The sequence below is a fragment of the Gallinula chloropus genome (assembly GCF_964237585.1).
Source record: "Gallinula chloropus genome assembly, chromosome: 2".
In the NCBI taxonomy this organism is placed as follows: Eukaryota; Metazoa; Chordata; class Aves; order Gruiformes; family Rallidae; genus Gallinula; species Gallinula chloropus.
In genome coordinates this window covers 130,416,749-130,440,168 of record NC_140086.1, presented here as the reverse complement: position 1 = coordinate 130,440,168, position 23,420 = coordinate 130,416,749, and positions in this window count along the sequence as shown.

Below are 23,420 nucleotides of genomic sequence, written 5' to 3'. Positions count from 1 at the left end.
CACTTCCATTGTAGACCAACAACAGCACACCTTAGACCAACATGATTACATTAAAAAAAATATATTCACAAGATGACTTGCACAAATAGAGAAAACTAAGCTGGTGGTAACAACTCTTGCCTAAGAGTTGGCCATTTTGGTCAGGAGCATGAAGATCATCTACTGAAGTCTTCACCAATCTTGTGCCAGTAAATAAGGTTCTAACTGTTTTCTAAATGTAGTTATAGTGAGAAGGTTAACTGAGATTTTCAAAACTGATTGGTGATCTTAAGTTTCCTCCTCCCTAAATATTCCTTAAAGTGTCTTGGTGCCAGCAGAATATGAAACATAGTAAAACAAATCAATGTTTATGTCTATTATGTTTTTTATTAATTATTCAAATGTATTTTAGAAATAATCAGGTGAAAATTGTGTATACATCTGGAAGTCGATGATTTTGGAGGGATCTGCAAACTGAGGAAACGTTGCCCATCTTACAGTTTAGAAACTATGGTTCTCTCTCCTTTTTCTGGATTGATCAAAGTCATGAGCTGCAGAGGCAGGTGGGATCCTATGGTGGTTGTGACTGCCAAGGATGGTCCCCAGTACAGGAAAATATGCATCAAAGCATGGATATTTTCCACCCTTACTGCTTGGCATAATAGTAGAGTGTGCACTTGAGTGTAAGTGACATGAATAGTCAAAACCATTCCTTAAAGGACAGTCTGATGACATAATGCACAGGAAAGATTTATCCATCACACTGCCTGCCCTTTGCTTTGTTAGATGATCTTCCTGCATAAATCTTGCTTGCAGGATTGGGGCCTTCAAAGATTTGTTAACTCCTTTCAAAGTTTTTTGACAAAAGACATCCATCACTGTAGATTAATGGTTAATTACCTTCTCCAGTTGAACTGTCATTTTTATTTGTCCTGTATGTGTATGGCTGGAAGTGTCCTGCCTCTACTTCCCGGTGTTTATCCATTATTCTCATTAGATAAAGTGTTATGTAAGAAAATCATCAAACCCTTTTTAATTTATTTTCCTTACCTGATTTGTGCTTGGGCTATGAATGCTCATTCTCTGGTGATCAGCCTACTTCAGATGTACCAGATAATTTCTTCCTAATTTACTGACATGGTAGTTGCTTTATTCTTCAAATTTCTTGTTTGTGTCTATAATTTCTTTCATAGAATTTATGTGCTGAGGTTTGCTCCCTTTCATTAGAGTCACTTAGGCTTCTAAAGGGACACAAATTAAAGTAAAAATGTGAAGCTGATGAATATGTGAATATTGTTGCTAGGCATCACCCTTAATATTACTGTATCTGAAAGGGGGGAGAGGAGGTGACTAGAATGCAGAGGTACTTTGAACTCATTAAACTACTGTGCAAGACTTTAAGGGTCAAATAGTTGTAGCTTGCAGCTGTTAATTTTTGTTCCTTGAGGGAAGCTTTATGCACAAGCACAAAGACACTGTGGTCTTGGAGTACTGTAATTGCAGATCTGTTGACAGTATTTTAAAACCTTGAAGGTTATTCATGCTGCCTTGCTCACCTGCAGTAAGTTCTGAAGTCCTAGAGTGAGGGGAGCTGAAGTAGTAATCAAAGCAGCATTTTGTAGACACGAAGCATTTTAATTCACTGGAACAGTTCATTCAATAAGCCTTACTTGCCAGAGATTTTATTTACCGTGTGACTGGGATCTAAGCACCAAGGACTGGAAGAGTGGCTTTGTGAGCAACATGATTTTCCTTCGGTCTACCGCTTTCCGCAGTGCTGGTGAGGGGTTGCAGTGATTCTGCAGTGTGAAAGTAGGAGTAACCCTAGCCTCAATATCACACTGGTTTTACACACATTTAAGTGCTTTTGTTAGTTCATCTGTTGTGTGTTTCATGGTGGTGCTGTCACTGTGTTCCTACACCATAATTTGCTTGAGCACTGCTACTTTATCATAGAAGAAACTGTAAGGTTCAGCGATCCACTGCACCACCACTTCCATTTCCTCATTACAAAAATTGACCTTCTTGCTGTTGTTTGAAAGGGCTCAGACCACTGTCATTCAGCCTTCAAGACTGGTGAGCAGTAATAATAGTATAGGAAGTAGGAGCAATAGTTAAAGCAGCCTGGCATTGTGCTCCCTTCCTGGAATCCATTTTGAATTTCACAGTACAGGCAGCGGGTGTTCTTTGCTACCTCCAGCGCGCATTGTGTTTTGCTGTAATCCCCTACTTGTCATTAAATCATTTAAATGTATTAAGGCAACACACTGCAGGAACATTTTGCCATGTTTCTTTTGCTTTGTGGGTGATTTTCCTCAACCTGTTTCAACAACCCAGAAATAGCACAGCACTATTTAAAAAAAAAAAAAAAAGTTGATACCTGTTTAAAACAAGCAGAGAAGATTGTAAACTGTCCTGTAAAACCTGTTCCCCCCAGTGTTAAACACCACGCTGAGAGACAGTCCTGTACCTGAGTACTAAGTCTGCAGCTGTTGGCGATGTGAATGTGGACTCGGATGCAAACTGCCCAGCACCTCAAAGAGCTTGGCCATGTTTGTGGGGAGTAGCTTTGCATTCTCCAGACTGGAAATTCTGGCTTCTGGCCTTTGCAAATGTACTCAGCAGGCCTCAGATATGATTGCAGGGTTCTTACTGCATATATGGCACAGGGACCTGACTGAAATTGCTCCCTGATACAGCACGTTTTCCAGTAAAGCACTTCTATGTGATTCAGGCAACAAGTACTCTGTCTGCTGAAGGATGGCAATGGATTGTACAGAACTGTAGGTACAGAGGCAAACCCCATCTTCTGAAGGCAGGAGTTTTGTCAGAGTTTGGGGAGCAAAAATCAAAGGTCTTCCACAGAATAATGTTCAAAATTTTGAAACAAATAGCATAATTTTAGTGGCAGCAGGTGATCCATATGATTCAGTTGAATCATCAAAGAATGGGGATTCTTGAGGACCTCATTTTTCCCCTTTTTTCTTTTTTTGCTTTGTCATCTCTACTCTTCTTCCACCTGCGTCTAGGAAAGGAGTCCTGGCTCAAGGAAATCTGGGGTAGTCATAATCTCTATAGCCAGAGGGAAATATAGCAGATATTTCTTTGGGCACACTAAATGTATGCCTCTTTGTAGATGACAAATAGAAAAGCAGAAGAAGTTTGGATGTTGTCACACGTGGTAGTCTATTGGGGTTTTTTTAGAACCTCATTTTTCTCACCTAAAATTTACTTAACAGTGCACAGTGGTTCATAATAAGCCCGTTTAACCAACAGTACTTGCTTTGGCAAGCTTCTAACTAAAACCTCTGATTAAATACTGTAAAATACTGTTCTGTAAATACTCAATAATTTGTACAATAAATTCAAGAGTTATTACTTGTTCATTTGTGCTGTATTTGGTTTTTGCTGTATTACATTATTACTGAGAGGTCATGTCCTTCAATGTGTTTCGCAAAATACTATTTTGATAGTTCAGATCCTTTCTGCACATTCTTAAAATTCTGGAGGGACAAACACCATGCTGATGCAGATAGATTCAAAACAAGGCCCGGATCCATAAACTTTGGGATTTATATGAATTTAGGATCCAAATCTAGTTCAAATTTCAGTAAATGGTTGCTGTCACAATTGGTTAAAATGAAAATCCCAAAATTCAAAGCATTCATTAATTTTGAATTAGAAAGTCTCAGGCTCTGTCTGTAGTCCGGGGTTGTGCTTGGTCACCAAAGTCTTAAATCTCCGTTTTCTCAGCAGGATAGTATCACTGTTTAGACATAGGAACTATAAATTGGACTTTGGATGGCATGAGTTCTTAGAAAATCGCTTATGTTAAGCAAATATTTACAAAGAATTCTGGACTTGTGTTGAATTTGAACATGTACTCTCATGCTTCTCCAAATGTGGACCCATATTGTACTGCTGGGCAAATATGAATTCTTCTGTTCATTTCAGTAAATGCCCAGACATCTAAAATAGCCCTAAAACTCTAACATGGCCCATCCTAGCATACTAGAAAGGTTCTTTTAGTCAGAAAAATTTGAGGAATTACTTTTTGCCTATGTATTTGAACTGTCATATGGCTGCAGTATGACTATAATCTAGCAGAGGTTAGCATACGCACGTGTTTTATCCCCTCTTTTTCCATCCCTTCCACATCCACAGTTCCAGGGACATTGTCTCAGTCTACTCGTACCTCTTATCCTGTCTGTCTCTCTACCAAGAGAGAGGCAATCTGACCCAGGGCCTTCAACCATGAGGATGAAAATTCAGTTTTGCTATTCTTTTAAAGAAGATTTGAGATAACTCTTTATAGAGCAGGCTTGTGGAGCTACCTGGACTACTGGATAATCTTAAAGCTGAAACGGAATCTATTATTTCAATTACTCAGAATAAAAATAGAAACTTTTTTCATTCCCCCGATAGGAGGTGGTAAATATACCATGTGAGTGGTACAAGAGGAAAACCTCTGATTTATTTTAATGCAAATAATCCAGGTTTAGAATAATTTAAGATGAACTATCAAAATCATTGTGCTGTCTCATCAAAAAAGTAAAATAGACAATATTTGCTTAATTAGTCTTGCTGATGAACCAGCTGCCATGATTCTCTTTTTGTGCATTTTTTTCCTCCCTCTGGAATTATTCAAATAATCTCCAGAGTTTAGAGAAAAGACTGATGTTGTCATATATTTCAGCTTTATTAAGTATTCACCAGGAACTTGTACCAGCTACTACTGTTTCTTGTCTATAGTGTTGATTTCCAGCTTTAGACATTCAAACTCCTAAGTCAATCCTCCAAATCAATTATGAGTCAATCCTCAAAAATACTTAGAAAGTTAAAAAATTGTGAAAGGCTTGGGTACTTTGACCTTACTTGCTGGTTTAGAAGTTCACAGTTTATAGTCCAATTATGTTTTGAAATTTCCTGCACAAATGTGAGAACTAAAAATTGTTTTCTGAATCTGAAAGCTAGTTTTTTTTGAGAAACTGTTTAACTTTGAGAACTGAAGTTCAAAGAATTACTAGAGAAAGCTGAGAGAGAAATCTTTTTGGAAGAATTACTTTTATTCTGTTTTGAAATGTTGTCATCCAGTCAAGGAGCGAACCTAATTCTTTGTCATTATTTTACTGAGTTGTCATCTAAAACAGTCTGCAGGTGATGCAGCGGTTGAAAATGATTTGCGCAAATTACTTGATGAATTCAGACTAATAAGGAACAGGGTTTTGCTAATGTGTTTCTCTGTTGTTAGTAGTGGCTTGTGGATGACAGTCACTTTTTCCATTGAAGGTTGCCCTGTTTAAAATACTCCTGACAGGAGCAACACTGGAAAGATTTACAATTCGTCACCTGACAAGGTTGTCAGCATCAAGGGCCTTGTCTATGGGACCTGACATGAATGCAAGAATATTATCCGGTGGGGACTGTGAACTTTGTTGAACTGATCTATCTCCATTATCTCTTGTTGAATCTGAAACTCGTCATATCACCGACAGAGAAGGCAGATAGCTTTTGCAGGTTGCTGAGTACACGTAGCATTTATCCAGCTTTGTTGTCTTCATTGTGGGCTGGAATACCAAGAAAAGAATGAGGAAGAAGTAACAAAAATTGGGAAAGAAAGGAAAAAAAAAAGTTCACTCTGAATTAATCAGTCCTGCATGAACTTCATATGCCTTATGCTTTTAATGCACCCACTATCTTCTACTATGGGTAATGACTGGCTAGAATGGAGGTTGCACATTTCTTAATATTTCATGTTCAGTTGAAAGCCTGGGGAAGTCATCAGAAAGGCATCCAGGGCTTTGTGGGAGGTGTCATTCCTCTTCTGTTAATTGGGAAGGAACTAGGAAGAACTGGTGCAAAATTAGGGACTTGAGCTATTCACCACCAGGCATAAATTTACATGAAGGGTTTCTTTTTCTTCCTGTTACTTCTCTTTCCATTGCTTGTTTCATCTTCTCTCCTGCATCATAGCAATCAAACAGGCACATTTTAGTGAGAGTCTAATGTTCCACTGATTTTACAAAGGAATCCTTTGAAAAGCCCAATACAATTTATACCTATGAGTCAGGTCAAAGTCTGACCTAATGTTAGAGAATATCATTCCCCTAAAGTTAGTGGTACTGAATATACTTGCTCTCAACCTGAATTTGTCTCATTTTGATCTTGAGGCATCTTTTCCTCTTGGAGAAATTAATAATTTTTCCCCACTTGTAAGAAGGTCCCCTTGTACGGTTTACATTGGAGAGCTGGGTGAGTACACGGCAAATGCAGTCAGCAGCAAATGTGTTCACATTTCACTACAAAGAACATATGAACTCTTTGTACCTGACACTTTACACAATATGCTCTCTGGCTTTAAGAAAACATTATTTCATGTTCTTACTCTAATCAGCCTTGTCTGCCAGCTAAGAGAACAGAGAGGTTCATTGTTATATGCAGCTGTCATTTGTTCCATCTCCTTGCTCTTTCTGACTTCAATATCTTTGTGGTATTTAGTGAAAGTAATTTTCAGTTAGAAATCTTCTGCCCTTTCAGTAAGTGCAAGTATAGCACTTCATCAATGGCCAAAGAATTCCAAGCTATCTGGGATGTATCAGGACAGTTGATAAAACCTCACAGAGCAACCTATGATAGTACATCCCATCATAAATAAAAAAAGCAGAAAGGGCCTTTGTCAGTGTTTATCTGTAGCGCTTTTATTCTTTGCCCTTGATTTCCTCTTCAGAAAATTGATGCACCCTTAAATTGAAGCAGGAGGCTTGACAGGTGATGGTTAGTGTGATAACTGCTCAGATTTCATCAGCCAGTGTTTTTCTGGTGGTGCAATTGTAGGAACTTTCAGCTAGATTACCTGTCATCCACTACATCAGATAAAAGAGGGAGAGTTGAAAGATGCAGTTTTGCCACTGTACCTTATAGGAAATGAAAAGTGTAGGTGAGGTAACAGTAGCTGAAAAGAAGTACAATTATTTTCTAATCAGGCTATTCCGTCAAGAATGTCACCGCCAAAATTGGCAATCATTGGGCAGAATCCATTGTTAAATTTGCATTGTTAAATTCATAGGGGGAAATTCCTAAAAGAAATAGTCAGTCTCTCTGTAGGTAGTAGCTCAAGCACTACTTTTGACTATCCATTTAATTCCTCTGTGTATTGAAAGCAAGGTACAATCTATAGTTAGACATAGAAAAATGTTCCTATTTTTAGTATATTTCAATATTCTGATTTCATTCTGCTTATTCTGATGTTAGGGTTTTTTTCTGAACCTCTGATAGCTCAATTACTTTGTAAAAAGTTTTACTTATTTTTTGTTCACCCAGAAAACTTTTTTTAAAAATCAGTGCATTCTACCAGTACCCAATATGAAACGCATATACTTTTGCTCACACTCCTGTACAGTGAGCAAAAGTGGAATGTTTTTTTAACACATTAAGTTGCTATATGCACAGAGATGCTGTGAGTTAAGTTTAACTTGTGTGCTTTATAAATGTAATGTTTTTAAGTTTCTATACTGACTTTATTCTGTGCTTTAGCAATTACTTTCCAGTGCTGAATTTCCTAAATGCAGAATGACTTAAACATGGTCTATGTTATCTATGCTTTGATTTATTTTGGTTATCCTCTCAAGGCTATTATTCTAGATGGTTGTGATCTATTGTGAGTTTTCTTGAAAATGGTGATATAAGCAAACTCTAAAAAAGAATAAAATAAAACCATAACCACCAGTTTGCAAATAGGACCATTCCCTGTACTGTAGTTGAAAGTCTGTTGGTAATTCTATTATAAATGCTTATTTTTCTAAGGCTTATGTAGTTCAGCTAGGAAAATTCTCTCTGGGGTGAGACTTGGCAGCTGAAGATTCAGCATGTGACTGCAGCTATTTGTTGGTATTGTGTCACCAAATATTCTCAATTTGTTAGAAGATTTGTTGTCAAAGTTATAAGTAGAAAGCGATTTTGGAAAGCACAGAAGATTAAATCTACAGTATCATTTTGTTTGTGTCTTGTTAGTAATTCCATGCCCTACAATGAGTCTGAGAAAGATGTATTTTAATTTCTTTTCTATAGATGGGTAACCGAGGACACTGAGAGATCAAATGGTTTGGCAAGAAGCATCCGTGTGAAGAAGTGATGTTTTCCCCCAGGCTTTTGCCTTTGTCACTGTTTTGTGTTGAGACCTGGCAGGCAGCTAAAACAACCACACAGCCGTTTGTTCTCTTCCCCCTACTACCCCTCAGTGGGAGGGGCGAGAGAATCGAAAAAGTGGGTTGAGATAAAAACAGTTAAATGGGACATAAAAGGAAGAGGATAATATTATTAATAATAAAAGAATATACAAAAACAAGTGATGTAGAGCACAACTGCTCACCACCCATTGACTGATGCTCAGCTGAGTCGTGGTCCTTCTTGACCAACTTCCCTGTTTATACACTGAGCATGACTTCATATGGTATGGAATATCCCTTTAGCCATTTTTGGTCAGCTGTCCTGGCTGTGCCCCCTGCCAGCTTCTTGGACACCTAATGTGGAAGGGTCATGCGTCCTCGCTGTCAGGGCCTGGCAACTGGAAAAGTCCTTCACTGTAAACACTGCTTAGCCAGAACTAGAACTTCAGTGTGTTACCAACATCATTTTAACCCTAAGTCCTACACCAGCTTCTAGGAAGAAAATTAGCTCTATCCCAGCTGAAATCTGGTCACACTCTTTTAACATCCAAATAGTTTCTGTAGAGGAATGTAGATGTAGCATGCAACACTGTTCATGCTGCAAATCATGAAAAGGTCATTTATAATAGAAGAGAAAGTATTGCTTGTATATCCAGACCTGCAATCTACACGTTTTTATTTTCAGTGTAATGAATGAAATGCTACAGCCTTTGTTATGTAGTGATAAAAGAACTTTCTGAAAATTGTGGTCATTTCTGGCCATTACAGACATCTCACACAGCTCCTTTCCAAGCATATCCAGTCTGAAGATGTGGTCCATATACAAAATGAGAATTCTTGAGAAGCAATGACAGTAACCTGGATCCCAGGTTAGACAGTCAACTAAACATAACTCTGTACTATAAAACAGTGATGATGAAAATTAGCAGAGGGCTCAGAGAACAGACAAGAAAGGTGTGGAAAGTCTGCTTGAAAGAGAGGAGATTCATAGACTCTAGTCTGTCACAGAAGAAAAGGCTAAGAGGTCACAGCCTTAAGTTTCTATATGAACAAAAGAATTTTAATAACAGGATGTTATAAACAATTTATAACACCTTGCTATAAAGAGATTTCACGATATCTATCATTCAGCTGTGGTAGCTGGCAGACCACTGTCCTGCACTCCCCACCTTGCCCCTTGACTAGAAGGTGCCTGTCCTCTAGCAGAAGCAAGAGACTAGAGACTGTACCTACTCCTCACAGCCTGCAGTGCTACAATAAATTGATGTAACAACAGTTCACACCAAGTGATTCTGGTTTCTGGGGAGCAAACACATGGCTTCTCTGTCCACCTGGGCTCCCAAGGCACTGGCTCCTAGCAGAGGTTTGGGAGAGCCAAGCAGGGTTGGTGACCTCCAGCAGTAGGGAGGGAGGGATTGCTGCAGGCACCTACCTCTGGCACAAACAATGCTGCAGGTGGTGGGTAACCTACTCAGTCACCATGCAATATCTGACAGGAACCATAAATGAAAGCCCATCAATAAATTTGAATTCTATGAAAGGGACTTGTTTTTAATGGAGGTAATTAGGTGGCCATTTTTTCTATAAGGTCTTGTGGCAAGCTCTCTGATGCTAGAACATCAAAAATTAATTTATCTTTTTAATTAAAAAAAAAACCCAAACAAAACAAACTGTAGCCAAAACCAGGGGAGGTATAGGCTACAAATTTACTCAGTATGCAGAGTGCAGGAAAGCAAAGAATATGTTCTTAGGAATTTCTGCTGGTTTTTATTCCATGAGACAACAGTGATAGCAGTTGGGTTCCTGTTACCTTTCACTGTACGTAAGGGAGGAGGTATCTTTCTTTTTTCCACACACCCTCAATATTTTTTAGACCAGATGTAGTCATGATCCAGAACCTCAGGTGTAACAGTCATCAGACAGGGAACAATATTTTTCCTGTGCTTCTAAGGTTGAGATTAATTTTGTGGTTATCAGGGAAAATAATATAATCTGGGAAAACAATAAGCTCTTGGTGGGTATCTTTGCTCATCACCTGTGTGCCAGATTAACATGTACTGATGTTTGTTTGGCACAGTAGGTAAATGACATCAAAATAAGAATTGCTGCCTAATTTTTGATTTCACTGAAATATCTTTTCAGCTCCCTAGAAATGTAAGGAGACAATAAAAAGTGGGTGTAAATCATGCAGAGGGATAAGGTACATGTACATGAAATTGCACATATAATTGCTAATAATAATTACACTTGTAGGACTATAAAGTGATCTAGAAGCTGGTCAAACCAGGCTCTAAATGATAAATTTTCAAACAGAAAATTAAGGAAATTAACTGGAAATCTTGTGCCACCTCCAGCACCAACTAAGCATCTTGATACTCTGCGATATGCTCAGCTTTCCAGAGGAGTTTAAGTGATAGAGTTGAGAGTAATGTCATATAGGAGAAGGCTATTTAGCTGACACAGAAACTAATCAGTTTCTGAAGAGGCTTGCAGTCTTTTTAAGAGAGGTAAAAATTCCAAAACAGAGTCGAAAAACCACCTAAGAAGAGAGTAGTCATCCATGAATTACTGCTCACTCCGTCTACTCCTAGGTAGGCTGAGTGAAATCATCTAAATATACTCCAGCTTCCAGTTTTTAGTGATCTGGACAATTCATTTTGCCTTTTCACACCTCCTCCTCCCCCTAAATTTAGCCATTGGAAAGGACTGCTCATTTACTCCATGTGCATTATTATTATTATTATTATTATTATTATTATTATTATTATTATTATTATTAATGATTAGTGTTAGAGAAGCACCACAAAGACACAGTACAGCTGTAGTAACACATCCCAGTTTTGGCAAGCTGCTTAGTCAGATGCCTAACTGAGTTGCAACAGAAGATGGAAGAGATAAATAGATGGCAGGGAGAGAAGAGCAGCGAGAGGTGAAGATGTTTGTTGGAGTTCATAGAGCAGGACACAGACTGACCTAAGTGTTTGACTCACAGTCTATTACCCTGATCACATCCGTGCATTGTACCTTTCTGTTGATAAAGTCCCTGCTGAGTAAACAACATATAATAAATAGTTGGTTGAAATGACTTCATTCAATCTTTTTTCTTTCCTTGAGACAGCTTTTTAAATGAGATACATGGTATAAAGAGAGAGATTTACTAATACTGGCAGTAGGTCTTGCAAGACAGAAAAAAAAATTGCATGAACAGGAGTAACTAGGAAAAGGATAAAACACCAGCAGTAAGATGAGCTGCTTGCAGGGATGCAAATAAAGCACTACCGTGTTGAATAGTGGCACAGCAGAGTTTTTGCTGAAAGAACAGACCAGAGTGCCTCCTGTTTTGCATCGTTACAGTGCAGCAGTATGTACTTATACATTCCATTAATTTATACAAGCTTTTTGGTCCCCCAAAAGCCAAATGTTAGAATAAGCCATCTACTCACCCTGTCCGTAAATTGAAAAGTGGCTGAAATGATTGTGCTTGATCTGCAGCCATATTCCACTGGAAGGCCTATTGGCTTGCAAAGGCTCTCAGAGCACATTACACAGAATTCTCTCCCAAGCCAGATATTCTTAGCTGCCGTTTCTGTGCCTCATATTTTTACCAGTTTGGTCTTAGAATGAGGTGTCATTAGGCAGAGACTTGAGTAGCTGTATATTTTAACACTAGTGCACAGGAAAAAAATAAATCAAACAGTTGCAAACTCATTGCCCACTAGACTGGGGGCAGCATGGGGGCAGGGGGGGGATAGCACAGCATTTGCACGTTTGTTTTAAGCATTAATATTAAAAAAAAGTAAAGTCTATTAGTATGTTTTCTATTCTGAAAATATTTTTGTCTAATGGCTTGAAGAATTTTTCTCAATCAGAGTATTCACTAGACAGTGTTTTTCTCTACTTGGCTAAGCTGTGTGGTTTGCATGCCCAGTAGGAAGAAAAACAAACACAGTCAGTGTTCGAAGCGAGAGTGTCACTTCAGGGATTCAGTAACAAAGAAATTTTCAAAGGGAAATATGGGGCATACCATAAAGCTTTGGGTTTGAAAACTGATTGTTGGTTGTTAACTCCTTCACCTCATCTTATCTGAACTTTTCATTCATTGGTAATACTAACATGATGTTGTCAGTCATATAGTGACCCCTCTACACATTGGTGTATATAACTTAGTTATATCAAGTTCCACAGATAGCTTGCAAGATCAGAACTAAAGACTGAGACACCTGAAGCAGATTGTTACAATCCAATATTGTCATTTGGTTAAATGCTGATGAATTTCAAGGACTTGACATAATTTATTTTCAAAGCAGTGGACTGCATTCCCGAAACTGAGTTCAAATCTGTTGGCTTATGTCAGGTTACAGTATAAGACAATTCAAGAATTATCCAAAAAAAAAAAAAAAAAAAAGAAAAAGCCTTTTCTTAAGTTAAGTTGCCATGAAAAAAGTTTTTGCTGAACACTAGAAATCTCTGCCACTAGCCTGTGGTTGGGGAAACTGAGCCTATTGTCTGAATTGTTATAGCCAAGTCTCCATTAGTTACTTACAAATGATTGTGCATATGTATATTTTCTATACAACAAAAAGCTATCTTTTGCATGTGGATGATTATAAAGCTTTATGGATCTGCCTTTGGTACCTGTATTTGTGACCTAATGAGAGTTTTGTTCCTGTAAAGCTGACGTCTAAGATTGGAGGCTTGTTTAAAAATAGGTGAAAACGTGACCCTAAGCTGCCTCTATTGCTCTCTATGTGAGGCTGACTCCTTTCATGGAAGGAAAACGTCTCCCTGTAGTTCCCTGTAGGAGAATCCCATCTCTGGGAACAACTGCCATGAAGCTCAGAAGCCTCTTTTACAAAATATAGGTAATACATATAGAACTTTGCATAAAAGGAAGACACAGACAGAATCTTTCCTAAATTCTAGGTCAGTATTTTAAAGCTGACTTGATAAAGGTTGATGGCTTGACTGGTTAAATTTTTGTTATTTCTAGCAGGGCTATGTTTGGTTTTGAAGTGAGAGGACTTTGCTGGATAGTCTTATTAAGTCTCTTATTATTTGTTAAAAAAATTATTTTATTGATATTTTATTAAGAAATTCTTAGTTTAGAGCCCAAATGGCTTTAGTTTGGCATTCTGAATCTGTACGGATTCTGTGAAGAAAGGGCAAAGTGTAGACCCCCTACAGTAGCTTATGGTAACCGTGTGCATGACTTTGTGTCCACAGTAATAATTTCAGCTAAAGAGCCTGTGGAGTCATTGAGCGGGTTCTGCATGAGTTTGCCTTCATGTGTGTCCATTGTCGTACTAAAGTCTTAGACACCCTTTGTCAAAAAGTCTTATACAATTCCTACAGTAGGGATCGACAAGATAGATTGTAACCAGCTTCAGTATTGGATATAAAGAAAGTCCTTAAGCAGCACCTGTCCCATATGGCCCATTTATACTGAAAAATCTCAGAGACTGGTAATGAAAGTATTGCTGCTCTCTCCATGCAAGCACACCAGTGGGGTTAGGAAAGCAATGCTGTACATTTCTACTGAGAGGAGCAAACAGCTTTCCCTTTTCCAGACCTCAGCTGCCTCCCAGGGAGTCCCTGTCCCCAAATACTCCTCAGCACTTCTTGGTAGAGGGTGTGGAGCCAGCTTGGGCGTCTCTGTACCCGAGCGGTAGACACCCTAAACATAAGATGAGAAACAACAGATGGCTACAAACAGATGGGGGAATCTAAGTAACAATTAGATGCTATTGATCGGTATGACGACAGTTCTCACAACACAGCAACATTTTGTAGGGTTTTATCTGATCTGTTTTACACGTGGTTCAAACTTTCACTGCTTCTTCTAGGCTGCTATTCCAGGGGTGAATTTGCCCGGGTGAAGAGAAAAGAAGAGTTAGGTGTCTTTTGGCCTTATCGTGAGCAGCGGAAAGTGTGCAGTGTGTATTTTTACATCATGAGATGGAAACACACAGGATACACAGCCCCACTCATGGCTCCCATCAAAGTCAGTGTATGTGAGGCTGGCAAAAAACAGCGACAAAATAGGCTGCTGCTCAGGGGTAAATCAGATCTTATTCACCACAAAATAGTTATTTTCACCACCTCCCATCTTCTGAAAAGCAGTGGGAGAAACAAGCCCAATTCCTGGTTTTCTGGTGACAAAATTGAATTAGACCCAGGCTGCTGACAAGGTTGAGAAGAGCTCTGGGATGGAGCCATAGGCACAGATATGTGGGTCTTCTTGCTACTCAGTGACAATTTTCTTTTCTCTGTTTGATTTATTCATCATTGCTACATTCTTGATAGCACTGGTTTTATTCTTCTTTGTTTTTCATAAACTTCAGATATTTGTAGATTGCTACCTTAGGGTACATACACATATATTTTCCTCGCAAACCAGTCTTCTCAGTGTTCAGATAGTTTTGTTGCTCTTCTGAAGTTCAGACCTTACCATCTCATGTTTTTTCTGCTAACATAATGCCCATAACAGTATGAGACCATGACTGGTTGTCAACTTCTAATTCTTGAGTCTTTGAGTTTGTTTTAAAGAAAGTCATAATAGCTTCTAATGAATAAAAGGAAGAATAAGAGCCCTCTCCCTCTCCCACCAGCAGTTAGAAAAAAGAGAATTCTTTCTGTTCCTAATATCATTGTGAAAAGGCTAAACCTTTCTTGAAATGGATGTTACTGTACACAGTCAGGTGTAGGATATTGCAATAGATGGATGGCAGGCCTGGGCCAGCACAGTAATTCTTTTGCGCCCGTCAGCACTGTAGAAAAGGCTGACTCTCTGTTCTGTAAGGCTGATACATGGGCAGCACAAAATAGGCTTGTGGTTTTGTGGTGGGGTTTTTTTTTTGTTTTCTGCCATTTTGCATTGCCAATTAATGTCTGACTCTGTCATTGAATATTCATGCTTTGGATTGTTTTTCAACAAATGTGTTGGGAATTGTGTCTTTCCAGTCCAAACCTCATTTTGTTACAGTATTTTCGCCTATGCTTTTAATCTCTCAGGGTGCCTTTGTATTATTTGTCTTTGTTCTTACTGGTACTTTCAGCTCCTCCTAAATTACTATTGTTAGCTCATTATGATAGTGAATTCATTAAGATCATTACTTCTTTCAGATTATTACTGAAGATGTTAAGCAAGACAAAACTATTCTCTCTCTGGAACCTCCTGGAACACCTCTCACCAATGCAACGCATGGCCTTTTCCTTGTCATCATGTTCTAACCCGCCATATCCTCTTCTCCAAGATTATATGAACCCACTTTTAAACTCAGATGAGGCAGCTTCAAGGCTCTAATAAAATCCAGGCTGGCTGCATTCTTTATATCCCACTGCCAGCAGCTCCATCCAACAAACATGTATGTGTTAGCTTGAAGTTGAACAGATTCCTCAAGTGAACCAAGTTAAAGATGTATTTGCAGGATAAAAACGTTACTGGTCTTTTTAATTTTGATTTTTCTTTAAAGGAGATCCAGTTAGTCCACAAAAAGTAATAGCAAGAAAACAAAGTCAAAGGCTTCACATCCTCTAGATAGCTAGGGATTTAACTAAAATTTTTTACTGTTAGTCGTGATTTTATTTAGGTTAGGTTTTTATTGTTCAGATCATTCTTCTACTGTACAACATTCCTGTAATTTTGGTTTTTTACTATTTAGGTATCATTAAAAACAAAATCAGCAGGACTGTATTGAGTAGTAAATTCTCATAATAAGCAAGTATAGGTAGTTTCTCCTAGCTGGTTTTAAAATGTCAGAATTTCCCAAATAATTTCTTTCAAGCTCTTTATTATTATCTGGATAAGGATTTCCTTTATTCTAAGAATGTAACTGCTTTAAAAAAAACTTTCTTAGCAGTTTTCTTACTGAATCGTTCATTTTGAATCACTAATTTTGTATCCTTCCTAATTTCTGTCTCCATTGAATATTTGCAAAATTCTTAATATTGTGCTTGACTCTTCGGCCATTCTCTTTTTGCTAAAGGTCCTCCTGAACAATCCTAGTATAATGGCAGAGCTTGTATCTGCTATTTTATTTAAGGTTGCTTTTGTCTTAGACTCAGGTTTAATAACAACTTTCCTTATAAAAGTCACCATGTTTATTTCCCCCCACACTTCTTTTAACTGAGAACTTGATTCTTTTTTTGCCAAATTCCTTAATCTAATTTCTGATTCCCTAAAATACTGTCATCTTTCCCAGATGAGTGATAAAAAGAATGGGTTTATTCAAATTTAGGACTCGTGTAACTATAGTCCTTTACCTCAGCCTTCTCCTAAAAGGACCAGACCTTCCCTGTTGTCTGTTGCTCCCTTGTACTCTCTCCCTATTCTGCATTACTTATTAAAGGTTAGATTGCAAACACAGCAGGTGTTCATGAGAACAGGACTGAGACTTTGGCCCTTACGAGGTGTTAAATGGAAATAGTGCTGGGTTTTACAGATACAAGTCCACGGGCATCTTTCCCAAGTTTGATAGCTTTAGCACCTTGTGACCTTCAGATCCAACAGACCTCGCTGAATAATGTGTTACTGCAGTGTTTAGGTGTCATTGTCACAAGGACAGCATATTCTTTCCAGTTTTATACTCTGTCCCACGCCACTACGATTTACAGGTTATGCAATGTTTGCTCAAACTTTTCTAACAGTCTAAAAAATCTTTTTTCTTGTGGTTAAAAAATTAACAAAAAACCTGGAAAGACCAGAGCAGAAAAAGAAATTGTGTTAGCCAGATGAAGGTATTGTATCTTAATTCCAGACTCAAAATACAAGACCCATAGCTTTCTGTAAATTGTCTTAGATCCAGACATTTACCTCTGTATCTGGTATATCAAAATCACGTGCAGGAATAAAAATCTCACATCTCTTTCCTTGGTCTCCTAAGTAATGGTCTGTATGAGTCTACATAACCTGTGGATACATTTTATCTGAATTTTCTGTCAAGTGACCTATCTTTTATGAAGAGAAGGGAGACGATTTACATCACTTTAGCATAGTATATTGTATGTTCTCACTTTTCTTGCAAATAAAATAGAATTCCACTGTAACTGAAAGATAAGATATTTCAGCTTCACTCCATAGTCGGAAGGTAAATCTGTATATTTTATTATTGATGTAACTTGAGAGATACATGTTAAGCCTTTTGTTTAAAGTACATTTAGAATTAAACAGGCCATATTCAAAGTAAATTCTCTAAATAGATTTTGGAAAGAGAAAGGAGTCTGTTCATTTTAATATACCTTCAGAAATATTTTACTTCTTGATGATGACAGCAGCTCTTACTGACAACTATTAATACATTATAAACACCCCATCAGAGTTATATAAAAACATGTCAGTTTTAAAGAGAACATCTTTGACAGCAAATTTTCTGATTGTGAAACAGCTGTGCCTCCAGTACAATGCATTAAGTAGTTTATTCCTTTTAGATAGTTAAATTGTGCATGAAATGTTGCTGGCGCAAGGGCTCCAAATCTGGCCTGATTAGCGAACATCTGTTACATTGGAAAAATTCATGTCTACCCTAATTAGCTGTCAGGCTGATGTACATCAGCCCTGATGGTGAGGGATCCTGTGCTGTTTAAGTCAAACAGGTTTCTCTCCTATCCCATCACCTGCCCTTTCAAATCTCTTCCTCTGGTGTGTTGCTGTAATTAGAGATTGTTGGAAATACAATAGAGCAGGTTATGGTCAGTTATAGTCCCATCTGTGCAATTTTTTTATTCCCACAAAACTTACAAACTGACATAAAGCAGTTCTAGCAGTCAGGCTACGAGGTCTATATATTTTTCTAATCCTAATCCACTCACTAAATCTGAAGACTTTTCATTCTCCCAAAGCCAACATTTTGTGGTGATTGAAAGAAAATTGATAACAGGCTGACCAATTTGTCTTTTTTTAAAATATATTTCGGTTTTTATTTTAAATAAGGACATTTCTGGGTTAATATACTAAGGAATTGAAGAAATCTCGTAAAACTGTGTTCCCTGCTATTGACAGCAGTCTTTTTTACAGTCTAGACAAACAGTTTGTCATCTGTTAACTGGAACAAGTATGGACACAATACCCCTCATATAGTGTATGTGTATAAATATACGCCCAAATATATATATAAAAATATATGCATATATATTTAAATTTCCATGCTAGGGGGATATCCTTTAGTTAGGTGTTCCAACACTTTTGAATATATTTAGAGCAGTTTGTTAATTTGTTTTTAATGATATGCTATTTTATTTTGTATAGTTAGGGATTATTTTATTACTATTAATGTTAGAAATATTATTCATTAAGGTTGTACTAACTTACTTTATTTTATACTGCAGTCTTATAATAGGAGCATCAGATAAATACAAAAAACCAGTTCCTCAGATGAAGGAAATCATTGTGACTCTGTTAGAGAAGGTACACAGGCTTAACGTTAACTAAGAATCTAGTTCTTTTCAATGAAAACAAATTGTGTTTTGATTACTGGGTTTTCTCTATTTCCCAACAGTAAGGACTAAAGCCAAACCAAGAAACTCGTATTTGTTAAATCAAATTCTTTTACTTCCTCAGATCACACTTGCCAAAATATAGTTCTGTCTTCAGTCAAAGGTGATGGTTTCTTGATCCTGAAATGGTTAAAGTATCAAAATGTGTAATAGACTAATTAGTGGCACAATAATTTGTCCTCATTCACATAATTTCAGATTAGTCCTTTAATTTCAATTGTAAGTTTGTGGACTCTTAGCTGAGTTACAACTGGTACCATGGGATTCTTTTAAAATATTGTAAAAGGAATTATTTTCCAAGTTAAAGTGTCTTCTTTATAATGTACCACTATGCGGGTATCTGAAAGATGAGAATTTAGAACTGCACCATTTCTGACCAGCCATTCCTTATGGACAGACTTGTGTCATCTCCTCTCCGCCCTGTATCCTCTGGAGAAGAGATACTCTATCTCTGCTGCTTTCCACCAAAAGAATTCACGTGGAGACCTCCAATGTGATTCCCAAGTTTATTGGTAGTACAACCCCAGCTGAAGAACTCCTGCAGAAGTTCTGTTTCTTTCTTCCTCCTTGGCTTGTTGAAGGGCTGGAAGAGAAACTGTGATATGAGAATAGACTTCTCTCTTGATACCAGTCAACTCCATCTTATTCTGGTCTGTGACTATTGAGCATAAAGTAGGGGAGGAGTCCTAGAGCGTTTTTATTATCAAGATACTCACTGTTGATGTCTCAAAACTGTCTTTGCCCACTTTCAGGCTTCTGCTCCCAGCTCCCTTCTTCTCTGCTATTCCCAGTTTACACAAAAAACGACCGCGTTTACACACTCTCTGAGAAAATCGTTTCTCCCACAAAGCAGTGGCCAGCCTGATTTTGAAAAACTGCTATGAGTAAATTAAAGACATAAATTCAGTCTTCTTTAATTCTTCATTCAGCTTGCACTAACTATCAGGGTGACTAGTGTGAACTCTGTACTCACTTTTCAGCTAGTGCCAGTTTAAAATGGGCTCCAGGTATCTGCTTCACATGTTGTTTCAAATGTTGCTGCAGTGGCATCTCACTGAACTTTAAGTGATTACTGAATATCGACCTTCACATTGAACAGTGTCTATAACAACGATTATGATAGGAAGCATGGAAGCATAACTGAGATGCAGTAAAGTTGGTTATAAGTGTTTCAACTTTTGAATTTATAGCCAGAGAAAGAGAGATTTCTTTGCAAAAATGCTTCTGGATGTTATGTATTATGTATACATGTTTGTGATGGTCAGTATTGCTGTCCCATTGAAGTATTAGAACAGAAAACATGGTGATTAAAAAGGAACAATCCAACTGAGAAGTGTAATGTTCATTATGAAGGCAGGCAAATAAGTAAAAATGGTCATGTTCATGTGCACAGGTACTGATCAGCCAGGGATGATGTAGTAGCAGGTGAAAGAATAATCAAGGTGCAATTTATGTTCGTATATTAACCACAGTTAGGGATTACCAGTTATGTTCCCTTAACTGAAAGAGTCACTTTATTGTCCTTAATGTTGCAGATATGACAATGTTGTGGTTTTGCCCCAGCCGAGAGCCAAACACCATGCAACTGCTCACTCTCTAAGAGGGTGCGTGGGGAAAATTGGGGGTGGGGTGGGGCAGGCAAAGGAAACTAAAAAAAAAAAAAAAAAACACTCCAAAAACCCCCACCCAAACCTCACAGGTTGGGGTATGGATAGTTTACTGGGACAGAAGAGAAAGAGAGTTATAACAGTAATAGGACCTTATAGCAAAATATACAGAACTGGTGATATACAAACGCAGTTTCTCACTGAACTGCACCAACTCAGGCTGCACAGCTCAGAGCTGTCCTGAAAACTGGACCTTCCCCAAAAACCGCGTGTCCTGGAACTGTGCTGTCCTCCCCTCACCAGCCTCCCTTTTATGCTGAGCATGATGTAACTGGCATGGAATACCCTCTTTGGCCAGTTTGGGTCACCTGTCCTGGCTATGTCCCCTCCCAGCTTCCTGGGCATCCTCCACCTTCTCATTAACAGGGCAGCATGAACAACTGAAGTTGGAATGTGAAGCACATGAAGGATGGGAAATGGTGAAAACACAGAAAGTATGGAGATTGTCAAATATCATGTTAGTGCTATGTTGGATGGAGGGATGGATGGATGGATGGATGGATGGATGGATGGATGGATGGATGGATGGATGGGAGAAAGACAGGTAGTGAGAATATTGTAAAAGGCAAACAAATGGGAAAGGAAAAGACTGGAAACAAAAATGAATGAAGACGAGCCTTGCTTCAGAATAGTAGTAGATTAGAATTAAACTACTTCAGAACTGCAATTGTATATGTAACACTGGTGAGGGATGGGCACAGAGGGAAACCTGTAAAAGGAGCGTTCGACTGAAAGGCTTTTGGAATAGCAATAGAACCCTGTGGATATTTTAAATATGTGTTTCCTCTGTTGTCCTTATTCAAAACTTATTGTTTTATGGATTTCATGCCATATTAACTGCAATATTTAATTTTATTTTCATCAAAACATTAGTCAAATTGTAGTAAAAATCTAGCAAATGTCTGGTGAGACATTTCAAACACATCAAAGGAAGATTCACGCTGCCTATCTAGTGCCTGCACTTGTGTCACATTTAACCAAGCAGCTAATGCCATTTGGAACAGCATAGAGCAGTCTTCCTCCTTTTGATAGAGACAACAAAAGATTGTTGAGCATTTTTCACTGGAGGTGTTACACCACTGAAGATTTGATGAAAAGTTTTCTTTCTTATCAATTCCCTAGTGCTAGCAATCCCTAACAAGTGACTGATGGCCAGCCATTTAAATGGGTAGAAACTGCATAGTAGTTATGGGTCTACTGCAGCTCAGTATGTAGCATGGTCCTGTCAACTTAATAACAATGCCCAGAGAAGTTCTCTGGATCAGCCATTTCTGACTACATGCATTATGTAAAAAATTCACCACAGGAGCTAGCATTTGGCTTCTGGAACCATCAGAGTACAGCTATTGAGCTGTGAATAAAAAAAAAAAAATGTACAAGTTTTCTGAACCTTTGAATCCAGCTGATTTTCTGAGTGACAATATCCTAGTTGCCCAAACTTCCACTGACCCGAATATATTTTGAATCAGACCATAAATGGTGACAATTTTTCTCTTAATAAAGTTTTGGGATCAAACATCTCACAAAGAAGCTGTGTTAATTTTGAGGTGTGATGTCAGAGAAAAAGCTGCTTTTCTCCTGTGTGATGTCAGAGAAGGGCAACGTTGCTTCATTTGGTGCTGCAGTTCACTAAAAAATAGCAAATCATTAAATACACACCACAAATCAATTCCCTCTCACAATCTGACAATTTTATATCTGTCTTTAACATGGGAGACATTCCATGGGATATCAACTGCTTCAGAAGTCATCTTTCATATTTGCTGGGCTTACGCTTATAGAGATGCATAAAGACATCCTGCATTCTGACCGGTACCTGAGGGAGCACCTACACTCACCTTTTAAGGCGCCCTTCCCAAGACTGTAAACCAAGCCCCAGTCACAAGTACATCATCATGCAGCTAGCACGTTTCGATATAAATCTTGGGTGTAATTTACATTGGAAAAGAACAGATCAATATTTGAGTTTTATCAGTTCAGCTCCAATTCCCTGGAACATAAAGTTTTTTAGAACATCAAAACAAGGAAAGAACATACTCAAGTGTGAAACAGATTTGTTGGAAGAAGAGTTGAAAACATTAAATATAAGTTTTGGGTTGACATAATCCAGGTTAAATCTAAAAAAGAAAAATACTTACTTTTGTAAAATGAGAGGCTATTTTATCACTCAGAGAATGTCACATCAATTGTAAAGCCATCAGCCTCAAGGCTTGTTGGTGATTGCTTCATATTTACTGTTAGTCCAGCAATGGAGATGGTACTTTTACAGTCTTTGGACAGACTAGTGAGTGTGACATTTAAAGTGTTGATTTTTGCAGCACTTATGTTAATTGTTGTAATTTTCCTGATGAACCACCATTCTGGTTCCCTGATGCAGCCAAGATAGTTTTACATTTTCTATGCAGGCCTCTTTGCCATTTGGTCTGTGTAGTGTCAGCTTCGAGTGCTACTGAAAGCAGACAAAATTGCAAGCAAATTGCATCAGATTGCCAACATTGTGAAAAGGTAAATTGCTTGCAAATCTATTTAAACCACTGCCCTATTTTCATCAGCTTCAGTACTTGGTATTCATGATTGCTTAATTGGCGACCTTTCCTATTGTGTAGTGCTTTATGGTGTAATGGAAAGCGATCTTTACCAAACCAATTACCCTTTTTTTCTCAGCACTACATTATTGCTGTGATTGCAACTGCCAGTCCTTTGTAAATGAACTTTCTGATTTCAATGATGTTTTTAAAATGTAAGATAGAAAAAAGTGGCATTCATATTGTGTGATGTTCTATTTTGAAGCCTCTTTGTAGTCACCATTGTCTGGGAAAATGGACTGAAGGGTTACACAGTACCTACAAATATCCATGTAACTATTATTAATATTATCATAATGTCTCCCTTTGTACAGCAGCTCAATTAGGAAAGGATAGGAGAAATATTTTGTCACCCTGTCAAGTGCACAGGAAGTGCTTTTGATGCCTCTTTTTTGACACATACATTATCTTCACTAATAATACGAGATTCCTTTTTAAGATATGGAAATAAATATACAAAATCTTTGTTGCTATGATAATTCAAATCACTATACATTTACAAAATGTATTTTTAGAGACTCTTAGCTTTTCCA